Raw genomic sequence first — 20,859 nt, forward strand, 5'->3', positions numbered from 1 at the left:
ATACACTTCATAATTATATTGACTTTCAGATTCCATTTTGGATTGTGAAAGAATTTTATCAATGAAATCTAGCAAATTGCAAGCAAAAAAAATTTCAAATTTGGTTGCATTAAACATAATTCAGGATAGGTTTAGCACTCAGTCAATTCTTTTTGCCTGTTGTAAAGTCAGCAGACAACACGTCTGTCAATTTATGTCAAAATACTTTAGAAGGGCATGGGAGTAAGAGAAGCAAAGTAGAAAACTTGCCTCTGTGATTCAGGACTATCATGGTTCAGGACATACATAGCAGTTTCAGGGTCTATTTTCTGGCATTATTTTTGTATTTTAGAATGAAAGACAGTTTGTACTCCATTAGAAATGTTATTTTATTAAAGGCCTGGCTGTTTAGAAAATAGCAACTAAGAGCACCTTCCACAAGCCTTCAGTTCCCCTTCTGTCCTGGAGGAAACCAGGTTTATTTACATTTTTCTAACCATAAAGTCATATCTGTCATTTTGACTGCGTCAGTTGTACTGCAAAGGTAAGCAGCGTTTCATTTAGATTCATTATTTGGCCATTCATGTCTGAAATCCTACAGAATTTATAGTACATGAATGGCAGGAGCCCACACTCACTCTAAATAGGTCTAGGGCTGCTACAATACTGCTGCATAGACATAAAACATTGCCAGTGTATGCTGGAGATAGCTTGTCCATGGCTGGAGGTGAAGGTAACTGGATGCAACATGAGGAACTACAGGATCGGACATGAGACATATTGCTCAACAAAACAATGAACAGGCTCTGAAGCTGCCAAAAGTGACCAACAGTGTCACAAGGAATGGCCAGGTCTCACAAGGGCTGAGGAGTGTAACCCCATTCACGACACCAGGTAAGGCAGAGATGACCTAGGTAATGGCACCAGAAATGCCATATTTGGGTACAGATGTATGAAAACTGGGACCGATGGGGGAAAAGTGATTAGTGGAAAGTTGTGTATTTCAGAGGGAACAAGGGAAAACAAAATGGGAGGAAGGGCAGAAAAACCATAAGAATAAGGAGAGAAGGAGGGGTGGTCTGGCTCTGCCTTGCATCTGATCACCATCTGATCTCCTAACTATTTTTCTATGCAAGGGTGCTCTCTGTGCTCTGTGTGGGACACCAGTGAGCTTCAAGCCAAACTAGCTGGTGAGCCCAACAAGAGATTTAGGTCTAGATACTGGAAGGGCTGTAAATCTAGGGGCTGGTTACTGGAGAGACTGAGTGTTGCAGACCAGATACTAGAGGGCCTATAGACTTATGCCAGCTAACAGACACACACACACATGTGCATGTGCATGTGTGTGTGTGCATGTGCACGCACGCCTTTTGGGAATACACATTTACCTTCATGTCCAGACAACTGGAAAGAAAACATCTGGATCCTGAAGTCATTGGCTTTGCCTCCCCTTGAACAACATTGCATACACAACAGTTGTGCTAATTCTCACAGCCTTTCCCTTCTCTGTTCCTTAATTTCTCATAACCCAACTTACTATGATAATTCAAAATAAATTCTGCAACTTCATATAGGACTTTACTCTCCATGCTATGCAGGGAGTGTCTGCAGTCTGAAATTTATTGTTAGCCGTGTCTGTGTTGCTGCTAGGCAGGCAGGCCAAGGAATACATTAAAGCATGTGATGTACGTTGTCCCATGTACTTCTATCTGTGCCTCCATCTGTAGGGAATGTGGAAAGTTTTAGAGATCGTGTCAAACTATTTTCATTTTAAAATATTTTATGAGACATATTAAATAATGTATAGACACATTCAATACTGTAGAAGTTCCTTACCCTCAAAAATTCCTGAAAGAGTATACTACTTTTATTCCTTTTGGTTTTTTTTTTTAAAGATTTGGTTGTATTTTGTGTATTAAATGTCCTGTATAAAGGTCTTAATTTCCGAAGCACAGAACTCAGTACTAGATAATTTTTCTTATTAGCTAATTTTGTTTTCTGCAGAATCCACTTCAAATGTGTAGCTCTATATTGTTGAGATATTTCTTGCAGAGATGCTATTAGCTGTTATTTCAGATGTTACTATTATTATTTTAGCTCTGTTATTTATTTTTAAAAAAAGAGTGAAAAATTTCTATCGAAAATGATCAGTCTATTTTCACAACTGAAAGCGATGACCAAATCATCTGAGTAAGAGGCACAGCAAGTCACAGGGTTACTCTTAGCTGCTTTGAAAGTGAAATAACCTGTTGGTTTGGGTCTGTGTGGCGGGGTTTTGGTAGCGAGTGAGGGTCCGCAGGGCCGGCTGCTGCTGGAAGCTGCTGGAAGCTGCTGGAAGCTTCCCTGGCTGGGAGCCGGACCCGCCTCTGGGAAAACAGATTCCAGAGGGGAAACCTGCCGGGAGTCGGGGGACCGGGATGGGAGAGGAACCCCTGTGCAGATCCCGAGGGCAGGGAGGAAGGAGGGGATGCCCCTGCAGCCCGTGGGGAGACCAGGCGGCAGGCTGTGTCCCCCCAGCCCACGGAGGGGAGCGGGGGAGCAGATGCCCACCTGCAGCCCGGGGAGAGAGGAGCCCATGCCGTAGCAGGGGGTGGAGGCCCCACAAGATGGCCGCCGCTCCCTGGGAGCAGACTGGGACTGAAGGACTGCGGCCTGCGGGAGGGACCCGCGCCGGGGCAGTTTGTGAGGAACTGCCGCCTGTGGGAAGGAGTCTCGCTGGGGAAGTTCGTGGAGGACTGTCTCCCGTGGGAGGGACCCGGCGGCAGAGCACGGGAGGAGTGCGGAGTCCTCCTCCCCCTGAGGAGGAAGGAGCGGCAGAGACAAGGTGTGACGGACTGACCCCAACCCCCATTCCCCGTCCCCTTGGCTCGGAGGCGGGAGGTGGAGAGAACTGGGAGTGGGGGTGAGGCAGGAAGGAGGGAGGGCTGGGGAGGAGGTGTGCTAAGGTTGAGTTTTACTTCCCGTTATCCTTGTTTTGTTTTGATTGGTAGTAAATTAAATCGATTTTGTTTTTTCCCCAAGTTGAGCCCATCTTTTGCCCGTGACCATAATTGGTGAGTGATCCCTCCCTGTCCTTGTCTCGACCCATGAGCTTTTCTTTATATTTCTCCTCATCCCACGGGGGCCCAGGGGGGAGGAGTGACCGTGTGGATTCGTGGTGCTTTCTTACCGGCTGGTCTTAAACCAGGACACCTGGTTTAAGAAAGTCAGTATTTGATGAAACAGTACATAAGTCTAGAAAGTTTTTTTAGAAAGAGATGAAAAATTGGTGGTGATTAGTATGGTGTTTTTCTTGAATGATAATGTAAAGGCCTTCTCAGCATTATCTTTAGGACTGTAGTACTTTTATAAATCCAGTTGTAACTCATAGGAGTTATGAAAACAGGTATTCAAATGTGTATTTGGTAGCTCAGGAATTCCTGCAGGTTGCATAAGACCCGGCAGGGATTGTCCTTCTGCTCATCTGCTGCTGAGATAGTCTCTTACCCTCACTGAAAAGGCTCCTCTCTGCTTGTTGACCCGCAGACCTGGATGACCAGAGTGGGCAAAGAAACTACTGCATCTTATAAAGTGACATTACAGCTGGTTCTCCTTCCAGTGCAATTGAGGCACTTTGAGGCAGGAGGTTTCCATGCTTTCACCAGGCAACAGCAGCTGTGAAACTCCTTGCTTCCAGCTGTGGCTTGTTGTCACGATATGTTTCAGTTTTGTAATCATCATTATCCTCTTATGCTGTTGATCAAAGCTGGAGCTTTCCACTGTGATGGTTCTTAAGTTTGTGACAGTGCTGGTGACTTCCTTAAGCTGACCACACATTTGCTGTCATGACAGTAGCAACTGCCACATTTTATACTCTTGAACTTTCTAGTGTTTCAAGTACCACTTACAAATTAACTGTTGATATTAATTATACCAGTTTTTATCTTCACTTTGCTTTTATAATTATTCCTTGCTGTCCCTTCAGGTTTTTCTATGTTATGTCCATAAATCACTCAAAACATTTAAGTCCCCTTTGAAATATTTGCATTTGATTCTTGCATTACTGCTTCTTCTCTTAACATCTGTTCTGACAAACTGTTCTGCCTTTTCTGATGTTAACCTGATGTATTAAAATTGTCTTCTTATAATATGTTTTATCTGAATATATTGCTTATAAAAAGTGATAGATTAATGATGACTTGTTTATTGCCTAGAACTGATGAAGACAGAAGCAGTAGTCCCTTCATGGTGAACTCTGTCCTGATCCAGAGTGCTCTGCCTCATAGGAGCAGGGACACTTGTCCTATCTGCTGCAAAGGTTGGTAAAAGTGACATATGTCAAATAGATTTCACAGGGGCTACAGGTCAGTGGCAACTCCCTGTTTTTCAAGATGTCCATGTTCTCTGGATCCCAGTGGCTGACATGCCATGTAAACTGTTCCATTGCCCATTTCTGAACACTATCTTGCTTAGCAGGACTGAGAATCACCAGTAATCAAACAAGATCTGGCCTGGCCTTCTGCTCCATGTCTAAAATAAACAGATTTTTCAGTCTCCATTCTGTACACCTTTGTCATTCACTGCAGCATTGACACCTGCTCCACAATAAAAAGCTCAGTAGCTGTCCTGCCCAGTCTTTTAGTGCTGTGACCAAGCTCCCACATGCATTAAACTGCATCATTTCCCCCTAGATGAGAGTTCCCATCAGCTGCTTCTCTGTGGCTGTCAAGAGCCCCAACAGCCCTGCTGGGACATCTGAGAAATCAATTGCATGCCATGCATCCATTGAGGTGTATCTAGCAACTGGATGCTGGATGTCACATCTACTGTGAAATACCAAAAAGCATAGCACACCTTTGAACTGAGTTTTGGGGGAAACCCAGGATTTAGGGGGAGGTATGCATAGTGTCACAAAGCTTGACAGCTTTCCAAATTCACATGAGTTAAACATATCTCTGCAGAAGCTAACAGCTGACACCCAGTAACAATGAACAGTCAGCCACATAAATATTAATATATAACTAAAATAATGTAACCAGTCAACAACACAGAATAATTAAACAGGGAGAGCAGATTACCCTCGGAAATTGGTAAACTGAAGAAACTCTGGAGAATCTTCTCTACCTAAATACTGCTGTATCATACCTTCATATTCCTGGAGCCCTCATAGGAATCTATATTTCTTAGTCTCGAAACTTGTTACTAGTGGATGATAGGTTGGGAAAACAAAAAAAAAGCCACGTGGAAATCTTGTAATAGCATAAAGTTTGGAAATCTAAATGAGAAATTGTGTGTTTGTTAGTATTTTTTTCAGCTGCAGTGTCGGGACTAAACACAATGCTGTGAAAGTTTTTGCTTGCTTCCTGGACTAATAAAAAGAGGAACCTCTATAAACCCAGAACATCTATCAAAACCCACTAAACAGACGTGCTGCTTCTTTTTCAGTAGGGCCAGAGGAGCTTTTGCATAGCCACTTCCTAATATTTTCCCTGAAGACATACTGTTTTTGAAAGAAATACCATGGTTTTTAAAACTTTACATTTTTTAAATAAGAGATCTCACTGTGTGCTTTGACAGTTGCAATTATTTAATGATGGTTACCAAAGGATGTTTGTAATAAGTACATTTTGCATGTGAATGATGCTATATAATCAATGATAATAACACACAAATTTGCAGATATTAGGCTATCTATCTTCCTGACTAAAACTGTGACTAAATCCTTGTGCTTTATTGCCAAATCAGGTCTGGGATAACTTGACATGCTCAGTGAAAAAGCTTTTGAGAATCTCAGCTGTTTTGCCTCCAGTGAACACCAGACTGCACATTATTCTGTGGAACATGACTGTCAAACATTTTTGTTGGGTTGATCATGCGTGAAGGATGGAAATCTTTTGCATCAGCAGGAATGGTCTCTTCAAGATGTTCATGTCATAGTATTTCCTTTATCAGGCACAAGTTAGCATCTCCTCCCCAGTTGAGTCCCTTGAACAGGATAAGAGAAATAAGTGCCTTATAATTTTCTGGCCTGATGTGGTTTTTAAGTACACCTTTTTCCTCTGTTGACCAATAAACACCAAAGCACTGTTAGAGGCAGTAATTTCTCTTCCCTATCCTTAATGAAGATTTTTACAGCTAGTCTTCTCTGTATTACTGATACAGCCTGACAAGTTCAGTATATTAAATCATTAAGCTTCTCTTTACAGTATTTAGGAAGACAGCATAGAAAGCAGATGGCAATCACTTTCATTTTTAGTACAGAAGCTCAAAATTGTCTGGTGAGCTCTGTTACCTCTTGGATAATCCATGAAACAAAAGGTAGAAGAACAAATCTAATTCCTTTACAATCTTAGCAGCTCCTAAATCCTGCAAAGATACTTGTTTTGGCTTTGATTACACTTGGAAAAAACGTAATCCAATTTTATATTGCTGTTGTATATAATTGCTTGCTCTTTGACTGAACATTATTTCCCATCCAGAAATCCCCGTGTGATTTGAAAACACTGCCCCCATCACTGCTATATATGAATGTGTTGCTGCTGGCAGAGAAATGACTATGTAGTTTTTTGCAAAGTTTTTATCAATTATCATTTGCCTATGAAAGCATAGAATATATTTGCGTTACCCTAGGAATACCATAAGTGTGGCCATTAGTGGGTGGGCAGGAAGAAGAGCGAAGCATTATTTTTGTTTTTCTTATGAAGGCTTATGCAGAATTCCCAGGACACATCTCATTTGACACAGCAAAAAAAAATAATTCTTGCAAACCTGCACAAAGTCTGTTATGTATTCAAATGGAGTAAAGTCAGCATAATGAAAAAGCAGTGTTGGGCTCTTCCTGCATCTCTGACAAAGACACAAATACTGGCTTTTTATTCTCTGCTGCTCTACTATTCAAATAGAATAAAATATCAGTCATGCACTTTTTTAATATGTCTGAATGAGCTCTCTTGACATTTCAGGCTTGGTGCACAGTGGGCTGGGTACTCAAGTTTTAATTTTCCTGTTCTGCTAAATGTAACTTTTCATGGTCCCTCTCCTTGTGGAATTCTCTTAACAATCTTTGAAAGTTTTGTTTGTTTGTTTGTTTTTACTTTATGTACATCTTATACTTCAATATTTGTTATACAAATTCTCCACAAGCCACGGGCAACCACTGCCAGTGGGCAATAAGCACATAAGCATCAGCTACACTGTGGGCAAGGGTGATTTTGAAGAAACAATGTTAGATAGTTCTGCTTGAAACAGCTCTAGGAGCCTAGGGCAGATATTATTTCATTCTCTGACACCCAGGGGAACTGAACTTTCCGCTCTGACCCAAAGGAGACCCCAAGGGCCAGCCTCAGTGAGCAATCGGAAATCTAACGATGTTACTTGGTGCTTGCTGCAAGATGATAAATTCTGTTTTCAGTGGTGTTAGGAAAGATATTCTTGAAACATTTCTGCCTGCCTCCTACACGTGACAAGTGTTTCTGAAAAACTGCATCTTAGTGGTTACACCATAGTAGGTACTAGTAGGTCATCTGTTGATTTGTTGCTCAGAGGGAAATTTTCTTTTTCCTCTACCCAGACAAGTTGCCAAGACTCCCTCACAAAAAGCTGCTTGTTTTCAACTCCAAAGGTTTTTCACCATTTCTTTAGTCCTTCAAGCAAGTGGCTCCACTAATCCATGACACAATTGTTAGAAAAAGGAAAACATGATGCAGGCTACACAGGCCACTTGCAGCTCATGAAGAAATTTGTGTGCTTGCTGACTGCCCGAGAAGCATCCTTACTTATACCTACCATGCCGCAGCAGTGACAATCAGGTGACAAGACACTGCTGAGCATCCTGCGAAGCTAGGGCTCCCTGTGCACATGGAGGAGCATCGCAGCAGCAACGCATCTTTCCTTCCCCTTCAAGAACTGGACACACATCATAAGGAATGGATGGAGGTGGAAGTAAAAAACCTGCACAGAACCAAGGCAAGTGTAATCTGGTTTAGGATCTGGAAGCAGCAGGATAAATTTAAGCGTGGGTTAAACACTACCTTGGCATTCACCCAAGGTCTGGGGCAGATTTCGTAGCCTGTGCTAAGTTTTGTGTTGCCATGGCTACTGTGCCCTCTCTGGGTGGTTAAAACACACGAGGGTTTCTGTCTGAGGGGCAGGACTGTCTTTGACTGCATTTAGATGTATCTCATGAGCTGTCATCTGGACCAAGAAAACTCTTCACTCCCTTGGTTTGTAAGCTTAGCCTCCCTCTACCCCAAAACCTGCTTTGCTGAAGTAGGTTGTGCATTATTGAATCTACTTTTAAATAAAACATAAAAAATGAAAAGGGAAAATAAGGAGCCAGAAATTTCAGTGCTAATATTAAAGTTGTTCTCATTATTTTAGGGAAATGTAGTACTCAAATTACTGCTCACTACAATTTTTATATGCACAGCTGAGGCTAAACTTGCCTGCATTGTATTTTCATACTTAAAATTTAGCTCTAATAACCATTGCTTTTAGTTTGGTAGTCACAAAGGACACCCAAAAAATTATTTGATTCCTATCTCTTTGTCTTCTACGAGAATGAAATCTAATGAAGCAAATTATATTTTCTTCACAAGTGAATTCAGTGGTTCATGAACTGGGTTATCTTCTTGCATTTTTGGCCTTAGCCAAGTTTCTCCCTCCTGCTAAAGAGTGAAACATTTCAGTCAGATTACTGGAAAACTATATACACAAACCAGTGCAAAATAACTGAAGCAAACCTTAGCTCTTTCTGTGCTGTCATTTACACTGAGACACTGGAATCTGAAAAACTCTCAGAAGAGTGGCTGAAACAGATTTATACACTTTTATGGAAGATGGATAACACATTCTGCTTGGCGAGGAAGCTAGAACGCTTTTACAAAGCCCTGCAGCCCTCTCCGAATGCTAACAGTATGTCTCTGTTTGTGGAAACACAGCGTTCCTGTTTTGTCTCCTCTGTTTTGAGCTGAGTGCATGCAACTTTTTCTTCCTGGATGTCTTTGTGTTGTAAAGGACAGTGGAGCAGTTTTCACTTGCCCTTGTGGGTAAAGGCCAGAATTACTGATGGCTGCTGTGCTCCAGCCTCACTTCTCACCCTGCGCCCAGTAAAAGGACTAGCAGTGTCAGGTGAGGATTTCCCCAGTATAAGGGAATCAGGAGTAATCCAGAGAGTACAGAAGGAAGAATAAGCTCTGGTCCCTACTTTTCATAGGTACTATCTGTTCTGCAACATTAAATAGGAACAGGCATGAGTTCTCCTTTCTGTTCTGATATAGTAATTTCTTACAGTGACTTTGAAAATCAACTCTTTCAAAGACAAAGTTTCCAATATTGTGAAGCCACAAAAGTGAAGTTAAATTATGTAGACTTCTTACAATCACAATAAACCCAATACTGAAAAGCTGTGCTGGTATTGAAGAATGTGTAGTGATTCCTATACACATGGGGATGAATTCAGAGCAGTTGATACTGTAGTGGATGTGACTCCATGGAGGCTGGTATGCCTTGGGCACTGGGAATGTTTGTAATATTCTGGGAGATTTGTCAGACAGTTTTACATAGTGTCAGCTTCACCCCATTTTCACTTTGTTTTGCTTTCACTTCCATGGTGGTCTCCAGCCACATTGAAAGCATGAGTGACGTTAAAATCTGGGTACATAAGAATAGGATCAGGAAATTAACCACCACAAGGTTCCTAGTAAGTGGAAGGTAAAGCGCTGTGGCAGGAAATTTTCTCAGCATGTACATGGATAGACAATAGTTATCCACTTTATCTGACCTTTATTTTCTTCTTCTTCAGTGCAATCACACACAATTATTTATGTACCTGGTATTAGAATTTCATGTTGTTATATCTGCACACACAGCATGTGTGTATTTAACCATGGATATATCACATGTAGAAAACTATCACTATGTTAGAAAGCTCCAAGGTATCTTCTAGTACATCCAACCACACTGTTAAAACCTTTAATTCTTGACCTGCCAAACTGCCTTACATCTTTTCCTGTCTTTCAGAAAAATTGAGCTCTTTCTTCTTCTGTGACTGTGGAGGAAAATGGGAACCCAAATATCAGTTATCTTTTGGTTTTCCCTTCTCTGAACTCGTATCTTTTACTCCTGATTGCTGTTGTTGGTCAAGCTTTTGCATGACTTTGCCAAAAACTCAGAAAAGGACTTTTTTTTTTCTATTCCTGTTTTTTCCCATTTGCCAGTGAGGTAGGTTGACCCTGGCTGAACACCAGGTGCCCACCAAAGCCATTCTATCACTCCCCCCTCCTCAGCTGGACAAGGGAGAGAAAATATAACAAAGGGCTCATGGGTAAAGATAAGGACAGGAGAGATTACTCACCAATTACCATCACGGGCAAACCAGACTCAACTTGGGGAAAATTAACTCAATTTATTACCAATCAACCAGAGTAGGGTAATGAGAAATAAAACCAAATCTCAGAACACTTTCCCTCCACCCCTCCCTTCTTCCCGGGCACAACTTCACTCCCGGATTCTCTACCTACCCCCCTAGTGGTGCAGGGGGACGGGGAATGAGGTTTACAGTCAGTTCTTCACACATTATTTCTGCCGCTTCATCCTCCTCAGGGGCAGGACTCATCACACTCTTCCCCTGCTCCAGTGTGGGGTCCCTCCTATGGGAGACAGTCCTCCACAAACTTCTCCAATTTGGCTCCTTCACACGGGCTGCAGTTCTTCACGAACTGCTCCAGTGTGGGTCCCTTCCATGGGCTGCAGTCCTTCAGGAGCACACTGCTCCAGCGTGGGTCCCCCATGGGGTCACAAGTCCTGCCAACAAACCTGCTCCAGCGTGGGCTCCTCTCTCCGTGGGGCCACAGGTCCTGCCAGGAGCCTGCTCCAGCACGGGCTTCCCATGGGGTCACAGCCTCCTTTGGGCATCCCCCTTCTCCAGCGTGGGGTCCTCCCTGGGCTGCAGGTGGAGATCTGCTCCCCCGTGGACCTCCCTGGGCTGCAGGGACACAGCCTGCCTCACCATGGTCTTCGCCACTGGCTGCAGGGGAATCTCTGCTCCGGCGCCTGGAGCACCTCCTCCCCCTCCTTCTTCACTGACCTGGGGGTCTGCAGGGCTGTTTCTCTTACATGTTCTCACTCCTCTCTCCGGCTGCCATTTCTGTCTGTCCCAGCAACTTTTTTCCTTCTTAAATCTGTTCTCCCAGAGACACTACCACTATCGCTGATGGGCTCGGCCTTGGCTGGTGGCGGGTCCATCTCAGAGCCGGCTGGTATTGTCTCTGTCAGACACAGGGGAAGCTTCTGGCAGCTTCTCACAGAAGCGATCCCTGTAACCCCCCCGCTACCAAAACCTTGCCACACAAAGCCAATACAGCCAAATAAACATTTCTACATAGATATGGATATGTAGGCATCAAAGCACCATGGAAAACAGTTCAATACAAGCATTCCCATTTTAGAAAGGAGATAAAAAGCAGAAAGGGCCAACGTTGGCTCCTTTCTGTCATGCAGCTAGTAGCCTACTAGCTACTTATCATATCTTATGGGGACAGATCTTATGTTAGGTTCAAGAAACAGAGCGTGAGGCTCCAAGCAGAGAGTAGATACAGTACCCAGACTTTCCTTTCTTCTGTGTGTAGACTTGCTGCGTCCCTGCACTTGGATGTAATTGGTGCCTGAAGTTATAGCCATTTTCAAAGTTGCAGCTGGAAACCTTTGGAGTTGCCAGGGTGTCCCTTCGCTCCTGACCACATACAAAGAGTTTAACTGCCATCAAAGGGTCAACCCCATCCGGCAGCGTGACACCAGGGCACCTGGCTGCTCTGCCCTCCAGCCATGCTAGAGGGTGTGGGGATGCTTGGTTCCTGGGTCAAATGTGCATCCTGAAATTGAGCAAGCCACAATTTTTAAGCCCTCCTCTGAGTTCCCAGGTGGATAACAGCAGGGGTATATCTCTGTAGATAGAGTAAAGTTGAAAGTCTTCAATAAGATTATGACACTGGAGTGATGAGGCCAATACAGGTACTTAAAATAGGAAATGATTCACAGGTGGCTAAAAAGTAGAGTGCTGGCCTTTGGGCCAGAGTTTTGAGTTCTTGTTTCATTCCAATTATCCAGGACTGAAATAGAAACAGTTAGAGGGAAAGAGGAAGAAGTAAAGCCCAAAATTCAGAGATCAGCAATATGTAGCTTGCAAGCAGCTGTTCCCTGAAGCATGGCCAAAGAAAGTAGCTGAGGAAAATTAAGAAAGAACTCATTTTTGTTGGTAAACATTAATCAGCTTGTGATTAATAATAATTTCTTTTTGTATATGATTTAAAATTCACCCTCATCTGGGATGTTGTGACAGGAGATGCCCAAGAATGCAAATTTTGGTAGCTAGGACACAAAAAACAAAGCCAACCATGACAAGAATGATTATTTTAAAATATTCTTTCTGCAAGGATTAATAAATACCTTTTGAAGACTTTTTAAGTTTGAAAAGTTCAATTTTCTAAATTTTTTTTCTCCCAAAATTTTGTGATTAATTTTATGCACAGAATTACAAAGAAGCTTTTTATTCCTGCTTTAAATGCATATCTCTCTGTAACCTCAACCATGGTGTTATGACAGCCTGACCTCACTCTGAAAACATATTCCATTTCCTTCACTGCCCTTGCATCACTTCCCATTTTTTTATAGTGTTATTGTGCTTCATAACTTGTATCTTGTATTCTTCCCTCGCAGAACACAGAGATAGCAAAGGATGCCATAGATTCTTTAGACAGAAGCCACCTGTGAAATGTATGTATTTACATTAATAGAAAACAGACAACCTGAGTGATGCTTTTGCAGTTGTACGTACAGCATAAATGATTTACTTGTTCTCTGTTTGTGACAGTCTGCAGTTTAAGCAAATTATTTGCTGACACAAAACGTAACTGGAACTGTAGGTTCAGAAGCTTTGCTGTGCTCTTTTATCTGCTCCCCTTTCTTCCCAGAGCATTTTGATCTCCCCTGAAGAAATACTTTGAAACTCAAAGCCTTTTTTTTTATGAGTTGCATTCTGGGTAATAATATGATGACCATGTTCTAACTGAGCAAAAATGGCTTTTTTTTAAAAACAAGAATTTTCGGAGTTCTTCCTGCAGCAGCTAGATTTTTTTTTCAGCCGTGTGCACAGAGTGATTTCCTAGTGCCTGCTTCACACTCTTCCTTCCCACAGCTTGGTCTCCTTCATCCCTAGTATCATGCTGTTTCCTACATGGGCAGTTTTTAGAAAGACCTGTAAAAAGCACCTTTTAATTTAGGCCTTTCCAGTAAACTGAATGATTAATTCCAAAGGCAGTAGCAGAATGGTCTGATTAGAGCTGTCCTGGTACAGCAGCACTCTGCCTTATGCTGAGTATCAATTATTTCACTACATGTAATGTTACTTGGCTCCTGCTGGAGCCAATCTTGATGTGACAGATAAACTCTAGCCTTCAGAGAGTGGGAAGGGACATCCCAGCATGACTGCCTTCTGCAAGTTCTTACCTCCTGGAGAAGAGAAGTCATTCAGGGCTGCTGTGAGAGACATGCCTCCCTCCCCTCCTTGCTCAGTGCTGATCTTACAGGTGGGCAGGAGAAGATGAAGATCCTGGGATGATGCGTAGGCCTTCTTTCTCCTTTCACCTGCAACTTTGAGCTTGGGAAAGAGCAGAGGCAAGTTCTTCTGAGCATCACTGGCAGCACAGTGGCCAGATTTAACATCTAGGGGTGAGGTTACAGAATTCTAGAAGAGGATTTGCTCAAATCCAGGATGATTCACTGTCCAGAAATAAGTGGAGGGATGACTCAGAAGCTTGCCTGCTCAGTGGGAGTTTATAACCAATGGCCAGTGTACTTGGCTCGAGGGTCAGGATGTTTCTGGAATATATAAGTCTCTAGGACCAGCTGCCAAGGCCCGTTCAGTGTGAATTCACAAATCCCCATCCTCCAGCCTCTTTCTACCCTGGCTTCCAGTGTTGCATCACCTCTTTCCATCCCAGAAGGATGGAAGAAAACTCCAGACGACCCCAAAAGCCTCCAATACCCCTTAGCAACTGACACATGCGAGTGGTAGATAGAGCTTCAATGCACATGGCAGTTATTGTGCTTCTTAGTCCTCATCTACTGAAATGAAAGTTGAGGGAACAAGTCTCTTTTCAGTACTTCCTGTTCTCCCTCCTTCCTCTTGTGCCTAATATTACAGCCTACCAGTGTTCTCTGGCAAAATTAGAGAAGCGTCAGCATCAGAAGTGTATTCAGGCAGCTTCACTTCTGGTGCAGGAGAGGACAAATGTCTGGTTTGTAGGAAAATGAGTGTGCTGCCATGTCTGCACCCTTTTGCCTCTCATTCTTCGCTGCTGCTGCCATTCATTGCAGTACAATCTCCTTCTGGTTGCATCCAGTAGCAGTGATACTTTTCCACCTCTGTCTCTGTCTTGTAGCTTCCTATACTATTCCTTGCACATCAGATTTTAGGTTCTGTCTTCAAAGTGGGCCCTGCTTTGAGTGCGATATGGACCTGGTGGCCCCCAGTGGTCCCATGCAAGCGGAATTGTTCCCTGGTTGTATGATTCGGACTTCACTTGTGTCTGGACAGGCAAGTGGAGTTACTCCAGTTTGGGAATGATCCTGTGGAAAATTGCATGACTTCCTACTGACAATTTTTTAAGTTTGAAAGCTGATCATACTGGACCCAGTATGAAGTCTACTGTGTCCCCAGACACCATAACGGAGGGCACTTGGAAAATTAGTTTTCCATGTTTTAATGGGAGGCTACTTTCAGGGTGCTGTGCCAGACCATGAGGTTGTCTCATTGCACATTTGTTTGGAGGACTGAACAGCTATATCTGTTTGAAAGGTAACATAAACTACAGACTTTGTGCTGTAAACAGAGGTGCCAAACATTTAAAAATCTGACTTAAAATGTGTATTCCAAAAAAGAAAGGCATCAACAAATACCTCTCCCATGTTGAAGACAAGTCTTGAAGACATACATGCACTCAACTAAAAGTTGCATCAGCTCTGTCCCACAGGTATGAGGTACGCAGGTTTTGCAGTCAGAAAGGAAAGGAGCTCCCTGGGTGAAGGAGGTAGAGGAAGAACCTAACGTCCCAGGAAAGAGCTCAATGGAGGATTTTCTTTTTCCTTGTTAATGTTTCTGTCTTCTATAAAAATAAGAACTATCATCGAAACAGTAATTTTGTCAGGGAGTTTAGCATCCGGTCTCTCTAATACTGTTTATAGTGCAGATGTGTCGAGCCTGGGTCCCATCATGATGACAAATAATGTCTCACTGCTCCCTTTGACTGCCGCTTTCTATCTGTATCCATTGTGTGTCGTCTTCTACTTAGATTAATTTAGATTATAAATGCTTTGTGACAGGTGCTGTCTTGTTTCATGTTTATGAGATACTTAGTGTGATTAGGTGAACATTTCCTGGATCACTACTTTGTAACCTCATTTAGTGATAAAACAGGGTGCAGACCTGCACTTGTGCCACAGATGTATGCATCTGGGAATTGTACTCCTGCTGAAACTTGTCTTCATCCAGCCAGGGAACAGCTGTCCTACTTTAAGTGACAGAGCAGGAAGCAGGAGAGCATTGTGAATTTTAAGGGAGAGGAAACCTTTGTGGTCAGTGGAAAAAACCCCATCTTCTAGGTCTCTCTTGGTGAAAATACAGTGGCTGCTTTTGTAGTATTTTCATATCATGAGAACAAGCTGTTCTTGTGGCATATTTGGCTTGTCCATCTGGTAGGAAAAACAAGGGATGAGGGAAGAAAAGGAAATATCAAGAGGACTCTGTGTGTCTAGTCGTGTGTGTGTGTACACGCATCAGGTAGGAAGAGGGAGTGAAATATTAAGGGAGGAAAAATTAAGAGGGTATGAAAAGTGGGAGGGAAGCGAGCAGAGGAAAAAAACCTAAAAGGAAGCAGATTGCATCCCTGTAAAAGACAGAAACAAAGAACCTGCCAGGGAAAGATACAGAAGGAAAATAGATGGGGGGGGCAGGGAGGGGCGGATTAGACATTGTTGGGTTACTTCCATCAGTTTTGTCAGAAATTGAATTAAGCCCTTTACCAGCTGTTTGTGTTGCCAACTGACTTTAGTGGTATACGTATTACTGAAGTACCACAAAGAGTCTTTGTGGTAAAGTGTGTCTGTGAAGTCCTCAGGATTCTGAGCTGAGAGACATGATTTTTGTTTTTCTGCTTACATATTTATCTAGGGGTTTTGATTATTTTTAGATTTTCACAAATAATGTAGCTGTGACTTCCTTTATTATTATGGCCAGCTATTGAGGCTCTCTGAGATAGCAACCAAAGAGAAACTCCCTTTTTTATAGCTACTATTCTCTCTCTTCCACTTTCAGTCCCATTTCACTATGGAGGAGGTTTTCTAACTATGGACTGACATCTCACAACCTGTCTTTGGATGATGGTGTTTCAGACAACTGCAGTATTCAGCGCTGATGTCAGAGTTGCTGGGACGGCACTGGGCAAGCTGTGGCTTTTTTGAGGCTTGTGCTTGTGTGCAGAGAACAGGCTGCTGAGGGACAGTGGGCTTGTATGAAGAAGGAATCTCTCACAAATGCTGAGGAGCCCATGCTTAGGTATGCCCAGGAGAGTATCTCCTCACCCCTCCATGTGAGGTATTCCAGATGTGATTCTGCCAGATCTCCTTTGGAGGAGGTCCCTGCCCTGTCTCCCCATGGAGCCAGCCAGGGAGGTATGTGCCATACAAATATATGGCTCCTCCAAAGTGTGTGCCATGCAAACTATAGCTCTTCTGGTCACACCAGTATTACATCCACCCTGCATACTTCAAGGACTAAAATGCATGCCAGGGAGGACAGCCCTCCTCCAGAGCAGAGCAGAACTGGATGAGGTGGGTGGCTGTGCAGCTCGGGGCTGCACTGGGAGCACCAGGAGAAGAAACGCTGGGGACTGCTTGTTCTGTTTATCAACTGTACCTGCCATGACCTACTGTTGGGGTGGACCTGCTTAGTTGATAAATTGCATGTTTTTAACTAGGGAAGCTGCACAGCAGGAAGTCAAGCCACAATCAAGAATACCTACCAGCAGAGAAACCGTCACCTGGGGCTGGGAACAGAGTCACAGAGAGGATGTAGGAATTTCCAGCAATATTTGAGCAAGTCTTACTGAGACTGTGGAGACCTGGATATCTCTGAGACTCATTGGTATCCTTGGAGTAGATGGGTTTATCAGTTTCACATACATTTTTGCATTTGTTTTTTTATTACCCATTCTATTTCTCATTTTAATACTTTGATGATTTTCTTTGTCATCTGTGTTATTTTAATTAAATAAATTGGCTTTTAATTTTGACTCAGTGCCTTGGGACCAATCTATTTCTTTCCTGTCGTCATTTCTGTCCATGGCATATATCTCTGGCTGACATATGTAGTCTGTCTAAATATCAAAGGTTTTTAAAAAAGGGAGCAAATGAGGGAAATGTCAGGAAAAAACCACCACAGTCTAGATGTGATTTACATGGAAAAACATTTGTAATCTCAAAGCTGATTGCCAAGATAAGTTCAAATGCTGAACTCGGACAGAAGTCCCCATTGCTGATGAAAAGTGGACACTTTGTTCTTTGAACAAAGCCACCCACACCTAAAAAAGAGATTTTATGTTGGGGCAGATGACTGCAGTGCAGGTCTCAAAACCTGGACTGTTACCACAGTATTTCCACTGAACGGTGAGTTGACACATTTCCTGCTTCGGTGACAGAGCAGGTATTGCAAAATCTGATGTGGGTAATACAAATCTTACCCACATTTTGTATTGAACAAACAGGTGAAATGTGTTCTGTTTGCCACTATCCTCTTGCATCCTGCTTGTAAAATGGACATAAAGATACCAATTCCTTTGAGAAAACCTCTTCTGTGAGACCTAGAAGCTTCCTCTCTTCATTCAGGTTAACCCACTGATTAAACAGGTAGCTGCAAAGCCCAAGCCAAAAGTCTTATACAAATTTCAATGAAAATCAACATCTCCATCCCTCAAAATACTGGGGGGGAGGGGGGGGAAATCTATTTCCAGTCACATACAGTGAGAAATCACTTAGTATCACTGATTAAGAATTATTACTGTCAAGAACAATTCATTGTCATTATGCTGTTACTCATTGAAAGTATAGGCAGAAAAAAGGCAGGAGCAGTTTGCAAAGAGCTTGGGAAGAGGAGCACAAGTTACAGAAGACTTTGGAGAAGGCACCAAGAAGACACGCTGTGCCGTATTTAGCTGGAGTGCTTCCTGTGCCTGCAGCATCTCTGAAAAGGAGGTAGATTTCTTATAGAAATAAGTAGGCCCATTATGTTATAATCCAGCATGTGGTATATGAAACATATGGATAGGGGGCTAGTGAGACTTACAGCAAGGAAGAAAATGTAATTAAGAAACAAACAAAGCTGAGTCAGGCATGTATGTGCCAACCAGGCAGGATCATCCAGTGGTGCCATGTCAATGTGCAAGGACGTCAACGGTGTTTGACCTGAGGAGAAATGCAATTACTAGGGATATACTATGCAACTATGATGGTGCCAACAGGCAAACATAAGTTGTTGAGGAATACACAACAAAACATTTCTGGAAATCACAGTAGCTCTTCTATTCATTGCTTGGCATCCTATATTTGACTGCAAAACAAAACTGAGAGACGAAAGAGTATAATCATTTTGGGCCCTGTTAGGAATTTTAACAGGCTATAAAGATATATTTCATGATGCTGATGGGAAAACCATGAGATTACTGGCAAGCCAGCAAAGAAAATGAATTATCATACACTACCAAGTAGACCAGCAGCCCTGTAAATGTCAAGAAAACTTTTAGGAAAGCTGATGTTTTGTATCAGAAGCTGATATTTGCACAAAATTGCTGAACAGATTTCCCCTTATCAAAGACCAAATTTGAATTTACTGTATGGTTTATGAAAAGACCGTACTACATGGTAATGCCATGGCAAGACAGACTGTAACACTGCCAAAGCAAATGTTGAGAGGTGAGCATTGGACTAAATGTAGGCATACTGAAGCTGAGGAAAACTCAGATCCTCTTAATCAGTAATCTATTGGCTTCTGAGGAAGTCTGGACAGCCCCCGGAAACTAAAACTCCAAGGGAATGTCTAGATCAAGATACAGGAAAGACCCAGGGTTGCTATGAGAAAGATCTGACAGATCTGAGGTTTTACTGGAATCTCTCAGATTCTGTTATGTTCTGCTGTTGAAACATTACATGATGGCACCATTGAGACTCAGGAATACCTTTTCCAATAATAAACAAAACCAAACAAAATTATTCATAAAGTTGTAAGGCAGCTGGATCAAGAGAATAATGCATCTGAATGAGACCTGAGAGCAACACTCTAGCAAAACCAGCTTTGTCATTAGGGTCCTGAACGGCACAGAGAAGAATAAGTTTGGCTAAAAAAGAGATGCTGGTTGCTGGCTTTCCAGCATGGAACAGTTTTGTCATTCAATCTTAGCTCTTTGCAAGGGTACAAACCCATCACAAGCCACTGGAAAGCATCATGTAGAGGGCATTGACCAAATATTATCCAGGAAAGGTACTCCTTGTGACAGATAAACTGAAGAGAGTGTATTTCTCTGGTGCAGCTTAAGTGGCTCAGGAAATAGAATAACATTGTACTTGATTTTTTTGCTACTTATGGCAAGAAGCCCTAGGTTAGGCAGCATCACCTTGAGTGAATGCTAGGAGAAGAAAATTATTTATGCACTCAAACTTCCCAGTACATAAGGAGACAATGTCACAGGAATATGTTTCTGTCACTGGCTGGAGGGTAATCTGTGTATTAATGACCAGGCAGTAAACACAGACAATTTATACCTACGATATTAAAAAACCTTGGGTGAATTTGGAAATAAACATACTGTTGAGCAATAAACAGCCAATGAACCTTATGGGATGTGTACAGACTACAATAATCAAGAACAGCAAAGAATATTTTACCCTTTGGAAATCTCAGCCCACCTATCAGAAAGATCAGATCAGTTTGTTTTTACAGAAGAGAAGTAAGGTCATAGATTATTGCTCCATTCTCTGGAATATGGACTATCCCAGACATACTAAAGCCAGGAAACAGAAGGCATATGGAAAATGAAAGGCATGTAAGGATGTGTAATTCTTACATGATGCTCCAATACACTGTAGCAAAAACAACCTTTGCTGTGTTGTTGTCATGCCCAGAAATGTTGAAGAATAATAGTAATATTTTTCCTAAGAAACAAAAATGAAATAGGTATTTACTTGGAATCCAGAAGAATAACTTCTAACACCTGTGAAATGAAAGTGCTTTCACACAGAAATAATTGAGCTCATCTTTTTGCATAAAACTTAATAATACATTAAATGAGAACCATGATCCTAATCACATACTTCCTTCTAGTCTGAAATAAGGAAACCAGCAAATACGATTACACTTAAATTACTAGTGTTATTTTCCTCAGTGCATCATTGCTTCTCAAGGCTCTCACAAAGCCATGGAAAAGAGGAGTCAAAAGTAAAAAGAGCCAAGAGGCAGCAGGGGTTACCTATCCACAGTACTGCTGCTCTGCACAGAGCAGAGATCAGCAGAAATGTGTCAGAAAATCAAGGCTCTGCTTCCTGCTAGGGCACTCTGTTACAACAAATAGTTGGTATGTGCAAATAGCTAAGATAACACATCGTAAGCAGAGACCCAGCTACAATAAAAGACACAAGAAACAGAGACTGCTAGGCACAATGTTTGCCATCAAATGCCCATATAAAATAATGGCAAAGGAGGGACCTGTGATATAGGTCGTATGGGTTGGTTATAAACTCAGGATAGCAGTGAAGCTGTAACTGAAGACAACTTCAAAGTAGGGGCAGACTATAAAAAAT

The sequence above is a fragment of the Buteo buteo genome, chromosome 14, assembly GCF_964188355.1.
Source record: "Buteo buteo chromosome 14, bButBut1.hap1.1, whole genome shotgun sequence".
In the NCBI taxonomy this organism is placed as follows: domain Eukaryota; kingdom Metazoa; phylum Chordata; class Aves; order Accipitriformes; family Accipitridae; genus Buteo; species Buteo buteo.